Here is a 23109-nt window from a genome sequence, read left to right as displayed (position 1 = left end):
TTGACCTGCTTTGTCGAACCATGGTTACACGGAATTCGAACCACAGAGCTCCTTGACTCTCAAGTACGATTCCGTACTCCATGAGCTACCGAACAAACCTACAATCTATGAAAACCTATAGATATGAAGCTCAATACGTGCATTGCGAAAGTTCAAAAGCATCAGTTTTCCTAATCTCCCAGCATAATAACATTGTTTGAAAAGGAATAAAAGGTGTCAGAGTTTTGATCATCGGCAGTTTTTAAGCAATCACCCAATGGCCAATACAGATCACTGGCCAACACATCAGTCATTCATATACAAAAAAGCTGTTTCAGGGTGTTTTGAAAGGGAGCAGTTGCTGAGGTCTTTTGCTTCACTATCTCAAAGTTTATGGTATAACTTTCAAGATGGTCTCGAAAGGTTTAGAATTTATCTTAATAAACAAGACATTTGCATCCAGAACCATGTTGTTGCGGTCTATTCTGACAGATTTTGAGAGGTTTCCCAATTATTAGATTTTTTAAGTCTCTCAAAATATCCCCAGTCCTGTCAGTAAAAATACAGTAAGAGTGATTCATTACCCCCTTACAGAAGAATCATTCCCCTCTCCCTCTTTCACCTTCCATTTCCATCCCTCCTGCTAATTACTAGAACTAGCCAACCTTCCCAATATCCTAGTTTCCCAGTTACATTATCATTCGCTGTACTCCGCAGAGACGCAGGAGATGTGGAGGCAATTTATTTCTGCCCCATTCCATACCCAGCCAGGAGCAGCAGCCCCCTCCCGGGCTTTTCCGTCAGTAAAAATAAATGTAAGGTCAAAGGAGCTACGCACACAATGACGAAGGTATACGTACATGCCTGGGTCTACATTGACAGTAATATACATAATAATTTAGGTCACGTCACACATCATGTCACAACTTCATGTCACTCCGCAGCAGTGGTGACCTTTAACAGCAAATTAGTTTTTATATAATTTAGCTGGTAAAAGACTCTCAGTAGTATTGCACTACAGTGACAAATGACTATTAGACTAACTGAGACATATGTTAGCAGACTTTTCTGGGGTGCGGTGGAATGATGGTCTATACACTGTGTGACAACAGAAATGGTAGAAATATTTGCATCAAAAAACAAAAAAAATAGAGGGAGAACAAAAATTGAGAAATAGCATTGGGTCATCCTTAGTCATTGCTTATAGACATTTATTATAACAGCAACAATGTAGAGCCAAAAAGGCCACAAAAATACACTAAAGATACATTCAAATATAAAGGGCCGATTAATAGTTGGAATTTGTACTAGGTTAAGCTAAATAATTGTACTAAAATATGAAATTGTAACTGGTTTGCTTATGCAGAACGTCTGTCTTTTTGGCTCATGGATCACATTCACGCATGATGGTGAGCTCTATAAATCACAGCAGACAGAATGGGACTAATTACCAGTCACCTATACAGGCATTTCACAGCTGCAGGGGGACAAGCTATACCACAAAAGCAGCCTTTATTGTGGCATGGCAGCAAGGCTTTTGTGCAACACACGGAAAAGATATCGAACTACAATAGAGTTAGTGTCTATAAAAATAAAAATAATATTAATAATAAAAACTTGAGGCAAACAATAACATTTATGTGGAGTATAAAACAAATTACTGAGAACGGCTCATGTCATTTGTTTACTGTAAGTAATGCACAATGAATGGTCTGACACCAATACTGGGTAGATATGAGGAAACAAAACATTTGTCTGGAATTGTACGTGGGTGAACTCGGCAACTCAGTTTCCAGTGATCATGACAACATACGTTCTTCATTTTATGAGAACATGTTTATATTTGCAACCTGTTCTGTCATGAGATAACATGATGTATTTCAGAGTAAAAACAAAACAAAATAAGAATATAAAAATAATAATAATAAATAAATGCAGAACTGGACTTGATCGTAAAAAGTGGGTAAGATTTGTTTATGTTTTTGAAAGAAGTCTCTAATCCTCACCAAAGCTGCATTTATTTCATTTAAAACACAGTAAAAACAGTAATACTGTCAAACATTATTGCATTTTAACTCATTTCTATTTAAAAAACATTTTAAAATGTAATTTATTCCTGTAACAGTTTACTCCAGTTTTCAGTGTTTTTCAGTGTGTGAATAAATCATTTGCAACATTATTTACTGTCACTCTTGATAAATTCCTATGTAAAAAGTATTAATTTCTTTAAAAAAAAGAAAGAAATAATAATCTAACTGACCACATCCTTATGATCGGTGGAGTATGCTAGAATTGCATTGTGGTAAAAAAAAAAAAAAAAAAAAAAGTACAAGGAATTTATGATGTCAGGTGAAGACTTCCAGATTTTTCAGCTGCAGAGTAATGCATTACACATGATAAAATAGGACAAAAACAAATCATTTTTTTTATTTAATAAACGTGAATCATGCACAATAAAACATGGAACATGGAGAAAAAAAAATGGATAGAACCAAGTTTGGCTTCAGTTTGACACCCCTCCCCCACTACTGAAAATCCATCAGATTTACACTATTCATACTACCCTTCTATTTTGGATTCAAAACAACAAACTTCACCAAAAGGTGACAAGTTTGCTTCCCTGCTGCAGACAGATATCATACTACAAGATGACACACGCTGTTCAGTTCTCACCAAGATGCTTGACTCCTGCTGTAAAGCTGCGAGTTACACCATTAAAAATCTCATGCCATCACCAAATCTCCAGGGTAGTAACCTTTCTTTCAGATGGGTGACCGTGTGTGATGTCATATCATATTTATTAAACCAACCAATGACATCAGGGGGAGCATTCTGGAAAACTGCTCGAAAACAAACCTTATTTTTGCAGCTCCATAGTGTTGCTAGCGGTGCAGAAATGACACACTTCACCTTTAAGGAAATCTATGACATTGCCAAGATATTCTTCTTGACCTTGAATAACCCTAGAGCACTCCAGTCTTTCCTTTAAAGATATCAATCAAATTGCCAAGATGTTCTTGTTAACCTTGTATAACCATTAGTAGAGGTGAGGAGGTTAAATACTGTACATAGAAGCATTTTCTCTCTGGATCTTACAGCAGGTCTTCTGTATAATGAGAAGCAGCATGATGTATGAGTGTGATTAACATAGATAATATATAGCAGTAAAGAGACGCTGTAACACTGCCGAGATCTTTGATTGTCTCTCCTCAAGTGCACATCGCCAGCTCCTATATTTCTGACGGAGACGGCGGGTATAATAACAGCCTTTTGAACATCTGAGAGCTCTGAAGTTCAATCTCAAAGTCGAATTAGATGGCTCTTTACTTAAAAAAATGCATAGATTAGAGTTCCCTAATACAATATTTCAGGCTTATTAAATGTTCTAGAAACTCATCCAAGAAGAAAGGATGTGAGGGAATAATGAAATGCAGAAGGAAGGAAGCAGTAAAAAAGGGAAGGGGGAAAATAAGCATTTGAGCTATACTATTCTATACCTGCAAACACTTACTTATTGTCACTGCGGGTACATTTATCTACGGGACGCCTAGAACAAAGGTGGACTAATATGGGTTTATGAAAAGAGGTTTTAAAAAAAAAACATTTCCCAAAGTGCTTTAAGACTACAGTGCAATGTGTTTTGCTTTACAAGGCATGACGCAACACTGCTGAACAAATTAGTCCTGATGAGGAAAGGACTTAAGTGCTCTATTAAAGTACAAGTAGACCACACTTCAGGGAGAATATGTGAGAAGCCACACCTTCTGCCTTATGTTCACATTACACAGAGAGAAAGAGAAAGACAATGAGAGCACATGGACCTTAGAATCTGACATAAAAGGGCACATTTTCAAAGCCTCTGGCTGCATTAAACTAAGCAATTTTTGTTGAAGTAATGCATAAATTAAACATTTTCTAACCAGCATGCAATCATTTTCAGTTGTTCATTTTCTATTTCCATGTATGGCATTTCTAATATTTTTTACAATTATTCAAATTAATATATAAACAAAGGTTGTTTAAAGAGACAATGTTTAAAGTCAGTATAATGCCCTTTAGATTGCATATATTATGAGGCTTACTGTAGAATTACAAATATGAGAGGATCATTTAAAGGGGTGGGGGGGGGTGAAATGCTATTTCATGCATACTGAGTGTTTTACACTGTTAAAGAGTTGGATTCCCATGCTAAACATGGACAAAGTTTCAAAAATTAAGTTGTACGTTTGAAGGAGTATTTCTGTTCCAAAAATACTCCTTCCGGTTTGTCACAAGTTTCGGAAAGTTTTTTTCGAGTATGGCTCTGTGTGACGTTAGATGGAGCGGAATTTCCTTATATGGGTCCTAAGGCCACTTCTGCCGGAAGAGTGCATGCTCCCGTATAGCAGAGCACTGAGAGCACAACAGATGTTCACTGATCAGAGCGAGAGCGTCGCGAAATGTCACAAAAGGAGTGTGTTTTTGGTTGCCAGGGCAAGACAACCCTGCACAGATTACCAAAAGAGAAACAGCATTAAGGGACCAGTGGATGGAGTTTATTTTACAGAGCATCAACGGAGTTGTGCAAGTGTTTGTGTTTGTTCCCTGCATTTCGAAGATGCTTGTTTTACAAACAAGGCCCAGTTTGACGACGGATTTGCACATCGTTTATTTCTTAAGGATAATGCAGTCCCAACGAAAAAGGGTCACGATCGTGTGTTGGAACCGCATGCGGTGAGTAAAACTGCTTCAAATATCTCTGTGTTGTTAACTTAGCTGTCGGCGTGTAAGCACATCAAGTAAACAACATGCGATGTTGTCATCAAACTGCACTTTCCACATGTACAGCTTAATAAAAAAAAAAAAAAAAAAAAAAAGACCACAAAGTGGAACTTAGTCATTTTCTAAAACCGCTAAGCAAATATATACAGTTTCAGTACATACCACATAGGGACGTCGTTGCTGATGCAGATCTTAAATTTCAGCCTCTGGATCTGATTCTGGATCATAAATATACGCTGACTCTGACTGTTAGCCATGGTTTGTTTTGGTTGGTTTTGTCCTCACGATAATGTCACAGCTTCCAAACGCTCTCAACGCAAAAGCTTACTCGCGCTCGTGATTCTTTAGCTCCACCCACACGTCACGCCTCGTGTTTTTCCGGGAAAAATCGGTACAGACTATCTTTCTCTTATGAATATAATAAAACTAAAGATTTTTGTAGTTATGAAGGATGCAGTACTACTCAATAGGTACTCAAGGTTAACAGGATATTGAGTGAAAACGAGCATTTCACCCCCCCCCCCCCCCCCTTTAATCCAAGGACGAATGCAAAAACATGACAGCAAACTGTGAAAGAGGCTCACTACAATCACATATGACTGGAGTAAATGCACTTCCATTTCACTGTCACCATCATTATTTGTGTTCTTAACTTATGTGCATGCGTGCGTGTGTGCGTGTGTGCGTGTGTGCGTGTGTGGGTGCGTGTGTGTGTGTTGAAACCAGTTTATTGAGTGAGCGAGTTGAACTCATGAACCGGATCAGTTTGATTCGTTAGCGAATCCTACAGCATATTGGTTTTATCAATTAGCGATTCACTGAGAAGATTCGATTCAAATGAATCGTCAATTCATCAAACGGACATTCTACTTCTCAAATGACAAGGACGCAATTCAAGATTATCAATGAATAACAACTGTATTGTTCGTCCTGCAAACTATCACATGTTTTATGAAAAGCTGTAATATGGACCACTGTCAAATGAATTACATTAGCTACAGCCTATTCTTCAGCAAAAGTAAAGTTAAGTAATTTTGAACAGTATGATGAGTAATGATATACATTATATATTTGTTATACGTAGAAAGGTTCAAATCCTAGTCGCTACCAGCCGATTTATATATAGCATGTATATTATTTATTTATTTATTGGCCATCACTAGCGCGTCAGATGAGACAACTGCTTTGACGCTGATTTAGAAAGCGACGCGAACAGGTAACGTTAACGTTTATACTACGGTAAAAGTGTTTGCCAAAGTTGCTCTCTGGTTACGGAAAGACTCTCCAAAAACGTTAAAGACTTATAGCTAAATCATTCATAAATCACACACAGGCGTCAGGAGATGGAATATCAAATACTGGCTTGATGCTTCAGGTTGCTGTCTTTCACTCACTAAAATGAAGTTTTGACTGAGCGGTTGTCAGTATTAACGCTGTCAAAAACGCGTTTGCATTTGAATTCTCCTGAGGTTCACTCACCTGAACAGATGATGTTTGCCGGTAAAGTTGAACAGACTTAGCGTCACTCTGTGTTGCAGGTTGCACCGCTCACTCGGACTCTGAAGCGATGCGCCGCGTTCTCACTGAAGGATACCAATCCTACTACGGCGACGGAGACAGGAGTAATACTCATTACGCACACCTTCGCCATTGGCAGGTTACTAAACAACGTCAACCTACATCAATTAATATTCACCAATGACATTTCTTCATTGGAGAAATAACTACAACGTCAGCGTGGTGTCATTAATATACACTAAGCGAGTCTAGGTATTGGACAGTAGCCACGCAACGTCAGCACGGCGTGAATTATATTCATAAACTGAAACTTCGCCATAGTATTTGTACAGAATTCGTAATTTCGAGATAGAAATCATCACGCATGCTCATCCCGAAACCTCAGGGACAGCGCTACCTGAGAGCACATACTGTATGCCCTACTTTCACTGTCTGTACACTGCCTTCTCTCATTCTTCCCAATGGGAAGCAATCATACGCCAGTAAATTCAAAGAAAATATCACTGGAATGAAAGTTTTCTCTTCTTGTAAATGAGGTCAAATATGGTTGATTTATCATTTTGCTACTCAAGGGAGATTTAAAAATAAATAAATAAAAACGTGTACCCTTTCGGGCTCCTATTTAAAGTACTTTCCATAAGATTTTAAAAACACTATCAGACCAATAATTTAAATAATAAAAATATATATTAAAAAAACTGTTTTATATATATATATATATATATATATATATATATATATATATATATATATATATAGGGATATTGCTATGCCTTTACTATTTAATACCATCCTAACAAAATGTAAGATAATGTGATAAAATAATATAACCTCCTTATTTAAGAGTTCAAAGCATCAACTTATAGCTGAAGACTTGTTAGCATAAAATTAAATAAAATATACAACTAAAATCTTTAAAAAAATATATATAATAAATAAATAAAAGTTATAATTTATTTATAATCTAGAAGTGTTTAGAAAAATGTATGCTATAACATGGAAGGACAACTAGGAATGTTACACTGGGCCCATCCATAACAATTGTCCTGATTACATAAATTTAAGCAATGGTTCTGGATATATTAAGTTTCAGACATAAAATACATTTTTTTATCAAAATTGTGCACTATTTTAATGAATGGAGAATCAGTCTCATTCTTTTGAAAAATCTCTCATTCTTTGAGCGCCGCAGGCACAGCTTGAGTCAAGTTGGAAGTCAGTAAACAAGGTTTGAATAATGTTTATGATGTCTGCTGTGGTGAGACAGTCTGCCAGAACATATAGACCCCTAATTGCACGCTACAGTAATAGTAATCTACAAAAATTCTATTTTAGAATTTAAAAACAGGGTTTGAAGAAGCACCCACACTGAGCTCCACCCGTTCATTCACTTCCTGTGGTGACGTTGGGCAAAGCTTCCATTCATAGAGATGTTTTCTTTTCAGGCACAGTTTTGCTTATTTTCACACTGACAGTGGCATGAGTATGAAACACACTGCCATTTTTTCCGGTGGGATATCTGTAGCAGTAGGAGGCAGATGAGTGTGTAGATGAGTTTCTTCATATTTGGAGAAATTCAACACTACATCAGTTACTCATTAATGAATCCTCTGCAGTTAATGAGTGCCGTCAGAATAAGAGTCCCAAAAAGTTGATTAAAAACATCACGATAATCCCAAAGTAATCAATACAACTCCAGTATATCAGTTAAGAAACAATCCATCAAGACGTTTTAAGCCGACATATTTGTTTAGAACTGTCTTGGACTGTTTTTACTTGTAAATAGTGCTTGATCTGTGCACATTTCTCTCCTGATTCAGACAAGATGGCTTTCAATATAGATAAGGGACTCCCATATTAGTCAGAAGGAATGGTTTTAAGTTAAAAAAGCATCATAATGATGAGTAATGTGGATTATAGTGATTTTTTTTTTTTATCAGGTGTTTGGTCTCATTGCAGAGAATCCATTGAGAAACTGATTTAATGCTAAATTTCTATTTTTAATTTTATTAAAGCCACAAATCCATCTACTGTACATCTTGGATGATCTGAGGGCGACTACATTTTCAGCTAATTTTACGTTTTAAGTGAACTATTCCTTTAATAATAGACATGGATTCAACAATCTTATGAGCATCAGATGTTGATAATTAAGTCTATCGAATAAGTCAGGTCTTATGAAAGCTGCTATTCCCGCATCTCTGAATGTACTCGGCTATCTCAACTCATTTCACAGCCTATAATAACCACAATAATGCATTTATGAATAAATGCTGACCTAATTGACACCAACAGAAGAAGATCAGATGCATATATGCACAAAAACTGAAACGTTCTGCAATAAATGACCACATGGAGCAAAGTGAATCTTGAGTCAGGCGTACAAATTGGCAGTTATCTGTGAATGGAAGGAGACTGCTTACAAAAACGTCTTGTGATACCAAAGTGCAAAATTCCTGCAGCGATGCTGGTGAGGAAGAAGGAGCTTTTCCAGAAGTGACTCTGACAGTGTGGTGTCGAAGGAGTTGGAAATAACAGGTCTATCTCTTGCTCCACTGATAATGAAACAGGCAAGCTTTCCCTCCAGACAGCTCTTCTGCTTCTCTTGTAGAATCAAGTGCTTGTAGTCAAAGCCTCTTGAACAGAAACCAATGATTAACAAGATATTTATGCACAGAAACAAGATAGTGATTAGTTTTAATGTCCTAGAACCATTTGAGTATGATGCTGATTATTATTCTATTAAAAAAGATCTGACTCTTAACAAATCTCACAAACCTGTCATGAATACATCTGGGTCATATTTCTCCCAAAAATCTAAAGAAACATTAGAATTTATATTTGCTAATACAAAAAACAATCCATTGTTATTTTTTACTTTCATGAAAATTAAGCAAACTTCCCCCCAATTCTCATCACCGAGAAGAAAAAATAAAATAAATATATATATATATTTTATATATTGATGCAACAAAATTGCATTAGAGCAATGAGTATGATTTTTTTGCCATTTAAATGCAATAAATAAATAAATATTTAATATATACAAATGATAGATCATTCATTCATTAGATTGTAACATATATATACACACTCACACAAAGTATAGTGCATAATTAATTCATTATATATTACCATGTATACTATATTATATATGTTGCATTGGGAAAAGTGACCGGAGCACGTTTTTGTACATCATTAAGCAAACCTGGGATCCTTCCTCTCTGAATTGACTGGCAGCTCTCTATTGATGATTTTTAATTCATATGCGTTTCGCTGCTTTACAATCCCAGTGGGCTTGTCCTGCATACAATTAACATCGGCTACAAAGAAAAGGACTGTTCCTAAATCGGGCTTCGCTTATGCAGTCTAGGCTCAGTTACCCCTGAAGGTCACGGCAGATGTGAATCCTAAAGGGCAGCACGGCAGAAATCAGTGAATGCAAAGCAGCTTCATCTCCAATGCCAGAATGTTGCTTAAAAGTAAAAGACTGAAATGAGATGTGACAGAAATAAATCAGATGTAGTGCACTACACTATGTCCAACACCCAACAGATTGTGCACCACAGAAATGTTACTTTATTAAGCTACAACAGTGACATGAGCTACAAACTGAGAACATCTAATAAAGGTAATAAGTCAAATTAAAATGAGAATCAGAGCAGTTTGGGTTGTGTGAAATACTGAAAAATATACATTTGATATTCTTGATAACCATTAGTTAGAAATATATAATATTTACCATTCAAAACCAAAATGTTATTTGATCAAAATTAAATAATTTTGAAGCGATTAATTGAAACTGACAGAATCAGCCTTGGAAATACTGTATTTGCACATACCAAACTTGCATGCACTGATGTAAAAATGTTGATATCCAAAATATATATAGCAGCAGTTTTCAACATTGCACCAAATCAGCATATTAGAACGATCTTCTAAAGGATCACATGACACAGGAATAAATTATATTTTTAAACATTACTACTGTACTAAAACTAAATACTGTTATTTAAAATGGTTATATTTCACAAAATTACAGTTTTTACTGTATTTTTTAAATATATTCAGCCTTGGTGCCTTTTTTTTTCAAAAACAAAAAACAAAAGTTCTTACTGACCCCAAACTTTTGAACGAAAGATTTTATATTGCTAGCAAAATCATTTTAAACAAAACAATTTATCTTTTTTTTCCCTAACTGGTTTTGAATCAAATGTGGCTTTAATAAGCACAGTGAACCTTTTAAATTTATAGCAAATGTCATCTTTAATCTGGTATTTCCCTATTACTTCCAAAACATCTGCAAAAATACTACTGGGCAAGGATAAATAAGATACAAAATGTGAGCACAGTCTCGTTTAACCGCTAAAATTGCTTCAGGAACACATTACACAGCATCAATGTGTGTACAGTACATTTCCACGAGTCCTTTCAACGGCTGCTCAAAACAATCATTATGATTTACTGTATAATAACACAGAGGCTAAGCAAAAGCACAAGGGTGAAAGCAACCATGAATGAGAAATGGCTCAAAATTTGTACGATATCATAATTTTATTCCGTCTTCCTTTAGACGGCTATCTGTGCCTCCTCGGTGAGCTATCCCCGCTCCTCTCGTCTTTCCTCCTGGACTCTTTATATCGGTCAGAATGCCGGTTCTCTTTGTCCGCCCTCTCTAAGCCGTTCCTGTACGAGTCCCTGGAGTCGATCTCTTTGCGGTTTCTCTCTCGTGACTTTGACCTGTCCCGGTCTGCCACAGAGGCTCCTTTTCTCTGCTTCTGCATCTATCTTTGTCCTTTTCCTCTCTGGAATTTTTGTCCTCGTCCTTGTGCCTGCGTCAATCCGGCTGTCGGTCTTCGTGGTCCTGATGCTCCTTATGTCCTCTCCTGTGCTCTGGTTCTCCTCGTTGTCGTGCAGGGGGTGACTCGTCCTCGTGTCCCTGGCGGAGAGAATCTCTGTAGTGTTTGTCGGACCCACGGCGGTCCTCATTGCTGCCGTCTTGCCGCTGGTTCACGTGTCTCTTGCTGGGCTGCTCCTCCAGAGGAGATCGCTGGTTTGCTGCCTTGCTGGACCTCTTCTTCTCCTTCTTCATGTCCTTTTTCTTGCCTGAGGTCTTCTTCCGCCTTAAGTCAGAGTCTGTGAAGGGAGAGAAGAACTTGGTAAGTATTAAGAAGAACATAAAACAAAAACAATGTTCAGTTTGGATAAGCTCATTCAGTAATGTAAGGCCCTATGATTTCTGAATCTAATTAATCAAAAGTAGGTCGTTACACTTAAATCAAATTGAGATATGGACTACTATCTGAAAATATTAAGCCGCTAAAGATGATTTAAATATGAATCCTGCATGTTCTGCGTGTCTTTGTTAATGAATAGGGCAGACGCGCTGTTTCATTTACTACACACACACATTGAAACAAGCGTGATGCTCGCATCTGCCCTCTCACTAAATGAGAATGGAAACACATGAACAACATCTCCAGAACTGCTCTGAGAGTCACTTTATGAGCATTTGACTGTTTGATTTGAGTACAACTAGCGTCACATCACATACACAGAACTGTAAAGGTATTCACGGTTTGATTTTGCCTATTACTATTTTTCAGCAGAATGTTCGCCAACTACTACTACAGCTGCTTAAATAAAACAAACATTATTTTTTAAGGAACAACCATCTTTTGCAGCAACTCGCACATGAGCATCTCATTTTTAAAATTTGACATACACTTTGCAGTATCTGCAAAATGTTAATTATTATACCAAAATAAGTGGGATCATACGAAATACTAAAAAAGAAGTTTACATATAGCCCACAAGAGAAAATTACAGTTGAATTTCTAAAAATCACCCGTTTAAAAAGGTTACATACGCTTGATTCTTAATACGGTGTTGTTACCAGGATGATCCACAGATGTTTTTTTTATTTCTTGCTGCAGCAGTTCTTAAGAAAGGTTTATGTGGACGAAATGTTTAAAGAGGCTTGTTGTATGTTAACAGAGACAAGTCTGTTGTTTTCACTGAGAGTTAAACTTTGATTCAAATGTACAAGTCAAAAAAAAAAAAACTATATGTGGATAAATCATTCACATTTAGACCAGTAATAATGCATATAGTTCAATTTCATGCTTGCTTTAAGTACATAACACACAGTGACAATTCCAACAAATAATTTAAGATATTATTCTTGAGCAGTGTGTGAGATTTTGAGAACCTGCAGCACTCAATCTGATCTGTTTCTATAAAGTCAGTAGGATCAAACCACTAACTCGTTTACACCTAGAAAAAATGAGCAGCGTTAAATACGCTTGCTCAAACAGGTTTGAAGGAACGGTTAGAGAATGCGAAGTATGTTTTCCTTGAAAAGCAGCAATAAACATCAATTAACATTCATTAAACGGTAGCAGAGGAGATGAGAGGCCTGACATCACATCTCTTCTAAAAATGTAACTTCATTAACAGCCTCGAGAACAAATTACTGCACTTGAATAGCTGCGGCTCAAAGACTTCTGTCAGAATCTGCCTGTTCTCAAATCTAATTATAATCCATTTTTACACAGTACTGAAACCATAAAAAGTGTCTATTTGCATGCAGATTGGGAGGGCAAGTGTTTATAACGGTGTTTGTCATCATTCCGTTATTCAAAATAAATTAGTTATGAGCAATTCCTAGTTTGGATGAATATATTTCAGCCCTGGAAATTTGTCCTATTAAATAAATGACTTTCATGTTAAAGAGTGTACAGAGTCTATAGAGTGTACTCAACAGGAAATATTTTTAAGCAAAACTAATGACTATTGTTTCTAGGTCTGGAAAATTTAAAAATGCCCCAATTCTTCCAGGTTTTCCATGACTGCAGGGATTCTAAAAAGCTGAAACTTTAAGGAAATTCTTGACATTTACAAACAACAGAATTTGAATTTATCTAATGGGATCTACAAAGTGGACACTCCATCCTGAAGTGCAGGCTGTTGAGTGACCCATCATCAGAGCTCAGGAAGGGAGGCGGAAAAGACTCCATAAGCAGAATAATTAAGGAAGAAAAACAAACACAAACACAAAACAGATCTCACGTCAAGTCCAGACACAAACGGCATGAATAATTAGGCACTGGGCCACTTTCTTTCACACTTAACAAAGTTTAAAAGTTATGGTGAATAACAGTATTGTCCCAGCTCATTTTATGGTTACCGAAAGAGATTTTGGTTGGTTTTTATAAAATAAAAAAATGCAATAAAAACAATTATATGAATTCCCACATTTTTCAAGTTTTTCCCTAATAATTCAACCCCAAAAAAAATGGTTCACACACACACACACACACACACACAAAAAGTTTTCAAAGCAAAAACCGTAATGGAATGCGAACCGATGACATATGTCTGCCCAAACAGGGGTGACAGAGTTATGCAAATTAGGGGTGTAACTATTCACTCGTTTTCCCGATGCATCAATTTTTAAACCCTGACGATGCATATGCATCGATCTTCAAACACGATTTTTAATGAATCAGGATTTCTATAGCGATTCAATGCTTTCAGAATATATACATTAGATTAAAATAAAATAAAATGTATGCATTTAGCAGACACTTTTACCCAAAGCGACTTACAGTGCATTCAAGCTATCAAATTTTACCTATCATGTGTCCCCAGGGAATCAAACCCCAAACCTTTCGATTGATAGCGCAATGCTCTACCAACTGAGCTACAGGAACAGTAAATTACCACAAGCATGAGTTAATGGAGACCTTGAGCAGTGTTCATGCCTCGCTTCTCTCCTTCACACGCTCCACTGTCAAAGGATCGCGCTCGCGCTCCATTCGTCTCTGATGTGTGATCTCTGTTTAGGACTCATATATAAAGTATATTTTCTACCTTATGCTGCACAGAAAATTTAAATAATTGCTAATTAAATGTAGCCTAGTAAAAAAAGGAAGGAAAAACGCTTCAGTGAGCATTATTTTTTAAATAACTGGAGCCGACCCAAAAAGAGAGACTTCACAGGGACGTACGTAAGTCCTCCAAGGCCAATTGATGTGAAGAAATTAATGGCAAATCTAGTTTTCCTTGGGTTGTCACATGGGAACAGACCCTCGAAGAAAGACTGAAGAGTCCTGAGGAATAAACAACCGATATGGTCCATTAAACCATTCCATTATTAATTATCCATTTATTTTATTCAACGAAACAGCACAGTACACAAAGAAAAGCACTTACATGTCCTTCAGTCTCTCGTTCAGTTTTGGAAAAACCCATTTAAGCACAAAGTTCCTGGAACAAAATCTTCACAAAGATTCGATTGGAGGATGTCGTTGTGTCTTCACTCATTCTAACACATTCAAGGACCTAAGGAAAAAATAAATAAATCAGGAAACCAGTAATGTGACTGGCTATTTTGAGGTGTTGTTGTCTAATGTAATTACAGCTTAAAGGACACATTTGTTTATTAGCCGTGTGGTGAACGTAAAGAAAGAAGTACTAAAAGTAACTCGCACTCCATCGAATGGAGTCTGTGTAGAGAAGATGAGCAAACAACTGAGCAACATTACGCAGTTTGTTGGTTTCAAGCCGGTGGATGGTTTCATACTGTTCCTGGAAGATGGCCTCAAAACTCTCCATGTAATCTTTCTTCAGCAGGCAAAACCTCTACATGAGAGATGAAAATATCACATGAATAAACAAAAACAACAATCTTGCACCAGTATTCCAGATGAGGTGTCAGTCACTTTTAATACTCATTAATCTAGATTCTAGAGAGAGGATAATGATGCCTTATGTCATGTTGGAATATATATATATATATATATATATATATATATATATATATATATATATATATATATAGAGAGAGAGAGAGAGAGAGAGAGAGAGAAATAAATGTAAACCATAAAAAAATATTTATATATTATGATATTTATATATGATAAAATTACAAACTAAAATAAAAATAAGTAATAGTAATAAATAATAATAATAGTAATAAAATCAAAACAAATAAATCAATAAATAAAAAAATAACATAGTAAATTAACAAACAATATAAATAAAAATACATAAAAAAATTAAATAAAAAAGTATAAATGAATAATAAACAAAAACAAACATATACATTGATAAATCAATATATACCTTAACATTCAAACTAAAAATGACATTAATTTTTTAATATAAAAAAAAACAAAAACAAATTTTTTTTATAATAATAACAATTTAATCATTAAAAAAAAATATTAAATAAAAAAGGTTTCATCTCATAATTATGGTTCTCTCAATATAACTTGAAAGCAGCATAACAGTGAAAAACAGGCTCACCCCAGCAAGGAGACCAAAGAACTTCTCGTATGTTCTTTGCTGGGCACAACAGTCCAGGATCATGTTGCACAGCTCTTTCTGTGATGGGAAACAGATGAAAAACACATGAGAAAAAAATAAATACTTGGATGCAGACTGAGCATCAGGGCACGGCACTTAAAACAAACGAAAAGGGAAGGTGTTGGGCTGGACATCCATTCCCAGCACTTTTCCACTTATGCCTATTGATCTCATAACCTCATATCTTCACCAAGAAGTCTAGGAGTCTGTCTGAGACAGGCAGAGCGACAGACAGGCTCAAAATCCATTTAACAAACTAAACCTGAATGCATCAGACATGATGATGATGATGATCTAAAAACAGTTCTGCTGAACTCTCAAGCCTCTGGATAACAGTCCAGGCACATGAAGCTCTAAGCACTTAAAATATGGATTAATCGTTAAGAAAGTTTTTGTAAAAAAAAAAAAAAAGATCATACAAAGCCAACAGCTACAGAAGACAAAAAAACTACTCAATTCATAAAAAATCCACGTCATGTGCATCAGGTTTTAAATGGACAGCGCTGAATTTAAAATGAAACCTGCTGAAGTCTGTCATTGATGTAAATCAAACAACAAAAGAAAAAGAGAAATTCTTGAACTGTTTCTAGTCACTGATTAACTTTTATAGCTTGAATAAAGATAAATCTGTATAGTGTATGCATATATAATATCATTTATGTGAAGACTTTTAAAATCACTTAAAAGTTGTTATATTAAAAACATTGTAAATATGTTAAGTCACTGTAGTAGTAATAACTGGCTGTTTTTGCAAAAAAAAAAAAAAAAAAAGTTTCATGTCCAGTAAATTTGGTACTGGTAAATTTGATCATGTCATCATTGGCAGGTGTGGCAAAAAGTGCGTTTTAGGCCCTGCTTATAACACTCCATGAGTCTATTGATTTCAGGCCTACATTTATTCATCAGGGAGCTCAAGATTATGAAGAAAGGCATGCTTGTGATCAAATTATAAATGAAACTCAGACGGGCTGAAGTCTGGCACCATATTAGAGTCAAAGCAGAAAACTTAAGGAGGTCTAAAACACTTTCAATAGAAGGGTATCAAAAATGTAGAGACTAAGCAGAACAAATATTGAGCACTTGAGGTAAGACTGAGTATTAGGACAGTTTGAGGTGGTTCAACCCTTTGGCACCAGCCTCTCATATTAACACCATATATACAGTACAGACCAAAAGTTTGGACACACCTTCTCATTCAAAGAGTTGTCTTTATTTTCATGACTATGAAAATTGTAGATACACACTGAAGGCATCAAAACTATGAATTAACACATGTGGAATTATATATGGAGTTATATACATAACAAAAAAGTGTGAAACAACTGAAAATGTCATATTGTAGGTTCTTCAAAGTAGCCACCTTTTGCTTTGATTACTGCTTTGCACACTCTCGGCGTTATCTTGATGAGCTTCAAGAGGTAGTCACCTGAAATGCTCTTCCAACAGTCTTGAAGGAGTTCCCCGAGAGATGCTTAGCACTTTTTGGCCCTTTTGCCTTCTGTCTGTGGTCCAGCTCACCCCTAAACCATCTCGATGGGGTTCAGGTCCGGTGACTGTGGAGCCCAGGTCATCTGGCGCAGCACCCCATCACTCTCCTTCTTGGTCAAATAGCCCTTGATGCCTTCAGTGTGACTCTACAATTTTCATAGTCATGAACATAAAGAAAACTCTTTGAATGAGAAGGTGTGTCCAAACTTTTGGTCTGTACTGTATATATATATATATATATATATATATATATATATATATATATATATATATATATATATATATATATATATATATCAGGGAGATGAAATTGACTACAATCTGTGCTTGATCACGGATAAGAAAACCCTTTTGAGTTATATCATTAAAGGAACAGAAGGGATGTTTTTTGGCAAATGATTAAAATTCTAGAAAACTGAATAATGAATAATACACTAAATGTGTATTAGTGCTTTCATGTTGCATTTGTGTCATTTTTGGAACCTGACAGCTCCCCATATTTATTTGTGGTATGTGGCACAGATCACTCTGAATATTCTGCATTATAAAATTATATACACCAGGTTATGTATAACCTTCAAAAGCCTGTGGTTTTTAAGATTTTTAAAAAAGGTTTCTGAAAAAGTCGCATGCTACAAAAAAACTGTAACATTGTGAAATATTATTAGTATTTAAAATAACTTTTCTGATTAAATGTGTGACCCTGGACCACAAAACTTAAGTCTTAAGTGTCCATTTTTCGAAATCGAGATTTTTATAAATAAGTACGGTTTATTAGGATCGGACAATAAATTGGCCGAGATACAACTATTTGAAAATCTGGAATCTGAGGGTGCAGAAAAATGTAAATACTGAGAAAGTCGCCTTTGAAGTTGTCCAAATGAATTCTTAATGCATATTAGGTTTTGATATATTTACAGTAGGACATTTCTAAAATATCTTCATGGCACATGATCTTTACTTAATATCCTAATGGTTTTTGGCATGAAAGAAAAATCAATAATTTTGACCAATTCAATGCTTTTCTTGGCTATTGCTAAAAATATACCCCAAATTTTTTTGTGGTTCGTGGTCAGATTTGTGGTCCAGAGTCACATATGTTTTAAAAATTACATTTATTTTTGCGATGGCAAAGCTACATTTCCTGCAGCCATTACTCCAGTCTTTATTGTCACATGATTCTTCTTCAGAAATCATTTTTGGTGCTCAAGAAACCATTTTAATTAATTCAATGCATCCTTGCTGAATAAAAGTACCAGTTTCTTTAGATATATATAAAAATAAATAAATAAAAACTTTGGACAGAGTGTATAAATTGGAACAAAACAAGGGTGAGTAAAAAAAAATAAAAAAAATAAAGTCAATATTTATTTTGCCATATTTCTGAGCTCGCCACTTCTCAGAAATTAGTAAAACAACCATCAGTAAAGCTTCCAGATCCAGAAGAAATTCAACTATGGTTCTCTGACTCAGCTAATACCTGTTCCTCATGCATGATCGGGGAAATCCTTGCAAATTAAACTGCTCTAATAACACCGGCAGCATTACGGTGCAGCAGACCAAGCAGGAGCACAAATCCGCACTTTGGCATTGGTGAATCACTCTCTGATTCACTCATTAGCATCATCCCTGTTGCCTTAAGCAAAGAAACCACGGTGGAGCTTTAGAGATTCTGTTAAGGGAGATCTCTTCAGCCAAAAGGGCCGGAATCCCAAAGTGACCCTTTGTGGTGATCCTACCAACACAGCAAACCAGAGGGATTACACGCTCAAAACAGACATATTAACACTTCCCTTCTCACACCTATGGCCCTCACTGTTAGAGCAACATCTCATCCCTCTCCCCTCTGCTTTGACTGCTTGGATACAGTATATCTAGAGGAACCACAGAATGATCAACGCATTGTGATTTACACAGAGCTGATAGAAGCGTTTCCCTAAGGACAGACCAGTAATTTCTGAAAACAGATAAGAGTGGAAAGGAGCACAAGAGAGCATCCGTGAAGTGAAATCTGTAATTGTGCACAGCAAGACTGTTGCTACAGATGACCAGCCATCTGCTCTGCAAAGACTGATGGAAAAGACGTGACGAAACACCATTAGCTTTTATTAAAGCAGCAGCACATGAAGAACAAAAAGTAACAAATGAAGGCCTTTAACTATTTAAAGAAACTTCAAAACTATGTCAGACTATTTCATTTTCCCAGAAAAGAAATTGGCAGCGCTGTCAAATCGAACAAACAGCACAAGGACTGAAACCCAGACTCACACCCAAACAATCAATAACCACTTACCTCCAGTATATCCACAACACAATAAAACTTCTATATTGAGATCAAAAAAAAAGAGAAAAATGATCTTGCTAAAACCCCAGTATCCAAAGATTAGAAGCTGAAACCTCACAAACCAACCAGCTCGACTGAATCACTGGCACACATGGGACATTGAGTGAACTCAGACACCTTTTACTTTTTGCATGGATGAGAGCAGCCTGAGTCTTACACATCTTACCAATGGGACGGGCAGAAAAATTCAGGCTGAAGATCTGCCCGGTCAAGAGCAAGCTGGAGGATTCAATCAATAACTGTGAGGAGTGAAAGCTCAGGTAAAGAGCACTTTGCAGGAGAAATGTATTTTCCATTCCCGCCATATCGGGTGTGAAATATACTCCACACACGTGATTTCACAAAGATGTCAAAAGCACAGGTACGGTTTATACGTAAAAGGAAAAAAAGGTAATACATTATTTGTTTCTTGTATTTTTTATACTGTTTTTTTTTCCATCTGTTCTTATTTATGATAACAAAGATAAAATAAAATAAATTGTTTTATTGTGATTATTAATATAGTAATTATAATTAAGAGAAGAACTGGAGGAAACAATGTTGTCTGGAACCTTCAGAAAACTTTAACTCGATTTTTCTTAAAATTGTCTTTGCTGACTCTATTGAACGGGTGCAGCCCAATCATTTTTCATCTGGAACAGGTTTCATTTCAACAAATCATACATCATTCTGAAGGACTTTTAATGGAGAATGTGAACATAAAATAACTCATTTTTGGGAAATGTGCTCATTGTGCCTCATTTTGCCAGCACGTGTCAAAAATACAAACATTTAGGATCAGTATGATTATTATTATTTTTTTTTTTAGATAAATGTTACAATGTTCCTCAATGTTTCAAAGTAAGCAGACACCTAAAATTTCCCAGCAAACACACAGCAATGACCAAAAACAAAATCCAGTTTCTTCTTGCTTAATATAGTTCTGATTTTTTAAAAAATAAAAAGACTTCAATTTCTTAATCTAAAGATAATCTGAGGCAATTATCCTAAATGAAAACAGACCACAGAGGAAAGCTAGTTATAAATACTAGAAGACACACCAAATCAACACAATGCTGAACGGTCATCCATATCCCTCTCTGCTCTCAATGCATTCTTGCTCAGTAACAAACACAATGGAGGCAGAAGCTTTGTGTGAAATGAATCATTATTCGATAGATGTCTCATGCAGCTGAGCTATCTATCTGCTTACTGAATCAGTCTCAATCCATACATTCATACTCCATGTGGCTGAGGCTGGCGGAGGCAGAAATGTGACTGAAAAATGAACAGGCCATCTGTGAAGTCCCATGATTCATTCTGCACTTGTGAAGTGTTTATTGCTCACAAGAGTAATAATCGCACCATCGACTCCACTGCCCGACAGCGGCTGCTCAGCATCAACTGTCATTGTCTTTGCTCATTTTTTCTCAAACCTTGTTGAAAGTGTGCACTGTGAAACATTTTACAATCCTCTTCTGGAACTCACTGTGATGTTTTAAATACTTTCTGCCCTCAGCATTTCAATGTAAACATCAACACAGCAAGTTAAACCATCTACATGTTTAGACACCAGGGTCTGGCCTTCATTTTTCTGAGGGTGAAGTATGAAATGATCTCTTTAAACTGAATGCTGAATAAGAGTGAATCATCTCCGCTTCATGGACCTCAGAGCAGACAGAATAATGTGACGTGAATGAAAATGAGGCTCCCAAGTTCTTTTTTTATATTAAGTACCACAACTGTTTTCAACATTTATAATAATAATAATAATAATAATAATAATAATAATAGTGAATTCTTGAACTCCAAATCATTCTATTAGAATGATTTCTGAAGGATCATGTAACACTGAAGACTGGAGTAATGATGCTGAAAATTCAGCTTAGCTGTCACAGGAATAAATTCCATTTAAAATATAATAAAATAGAATAAAGTTTCATTTAAAATTATCATAATATTTCACTGCTTTTTTATCAAATAAAGAAGCAGAAGAAACTTTTAAACTATTTGAAAAACTTGCCAACCCCAAAATTTTGAGCGATAGTGTTGGTTAGATGCTTTTTAACAACATTTCTGCAGACAGAAAACACAGTACATCTATGTTAAATGAAGCTGGGGGTAATATATAGCCTTAATTGAGTATTTAAGTATACAACCACACAAGGGACAAAATACATGGAATGATGGGGGTTCCAGTTCCACGTAAGTTCAGTGTGGGTCTTCAGCTCTGTAAAGCTCGTAAAAATCTTGTGTGGAAACTGGAAACCAAACATGTGGTGGACTTCTTGCAGACTATAAACAAGGTCCACCCTAACAGAGACACCTGCCAATCAGTAGCAGCTGTGCAGAATTTAAAGCTACATTCCTCCTTTTTACAGTTATCTTGAAAACATGTGAGCGCAAATGACCTCATCCAGAAGGATTTTCCTAAAATAGAAAAGTTCCTTATCTTATTCATGACAACAAAAACTAACCCTAAATGTTCAGCCTGGAATTGCAGCTATGAATGTTACTCAAATTGGGTGATATTTTATAGGGCTCCCTAACCATTCAACTAATACATTTCAATGAAAAATGAAAACCGATAAGGGAATATATAAGTTCAATACATAAAAACCATTAAAATTCACTAATTAATAATTAAGATTAATCAAAAACTAGAACCCCCCCCCCCAAAAAAAAACACAATTTTATATATATATATATATATATATATATATATATATATATATATATATCTATATATATACATTTCCATACATTTCAAGCTCTGATTATCCCCATGACTTTTACAGGCCTGGAAAACCATTTTCAAATTATTTTTCCATGACCGTGGGAACCCTTCAATTTAGGAGCAAAGCCAGATCACTGGGCAGAAACAGCCATCACTAAAAACTCAAGGACGGTTTATTCTGGTGCGACAACTCAGGAGGGACAAAACGCAGTGGGTTCCAAGGACGTGAACCCATATGTGTGAAAGAAACAGCACGCCATGATGTTAAAACGAGCTCTGAACAGGGGACTGCGTTCATTGTGTCTCATTAAAATGAACAACCTTTAAAAGATACACATGCCCCAGTACATCAATCATACGAGTAAAAAGAAATCCCTTTCAGATTCCCAGTTTCATATTTCTAGCTCCAATAATAACTTATTTTTGTGTTTCCTCAAGCTGCACAGACACTTGGGGGTTCGAGGCAGGCTCAGGTGGGTGTGTGTGTGTGTGTGTCCAATGACGCAGAGGGCTGTGGTAGGTCTGGACATGAGCCATGTTCTGCCAATTCTGGCTTCAGAGACAGATCAGAGTACATCCCACCGCTAACAATCTGCCAAACACGAGCACTTCCTTGCAATGATGTAATCATTCACAAAAGTATTTATTTCTTGATTTAAATCATGTATAAGCTGCATTATCAGCTCAGTAAAACAGTCTCATCAATTTGCTAATGTTTCTAAACTATTTACAGAAAACAAATAGAAAAAAAAACTGATCATAAGAACATTAACAATATTCTAATTATATGTATATATACATTAACAGTAAAGTAGCCATAGCATAAATAGTATAAATGTATTTTAAAGATATATTTATAAAATAAAATAAAAAGTTCCTATTTGCCAACATTATATAATCAATAAACTAACATGAACTAACAATAGATAAA

The 23109-nt window shown here is 35.9% G+C and overlaps 1 protein-coding gene and 1 pseudogene across 1 annotated transcript in view; both read right to left on the bottom strand.

The window, feature by feature from the left end:
• Nucleotides 1-6332, bottom strand: part of LOC113053003 (zinc finger protein 385B-like) — a 116021-nt gene extending 109689 nt beyond the window's left edge. The window contains exon 1 of the mRNA XM_026217583.1: nt 6220-6332. The gene's annotated coding sequence lies outside the window, so the exon portion shown is untranslated. The remainder of the gene's footprint in view (nt 1-6219) is intronic.
• A 4145-nt stretch (nt 6333-10477) lies between these two features.
• Nucleotides 10478-14514, bottom strand: LOC113053802 (pre-mRNA-splicing factor CWC22 homolog; annotated as a pseudogene).
• Between the last annotated feature and the right edge of the window lie 8595 nt (nt 14515-23109).

The sequence above is a fragment of the Carassius auratus genome, chromosome 34, assembly GCF_003368295.1.
Source record: "Carassius auratus strain Wakin chromosome 34, ASM336829v1, whole genome shotgun sequence".
Taxonomy (NCBI): Eukaryota; Metazoa; Chordata; class Actinopteri; order Cypriniformes; family Cyprinidae; genus Carassius; species Carassius auratus.
This window is presented reverse-complemented; position numbering and strand designations above follow the sequence as displayed.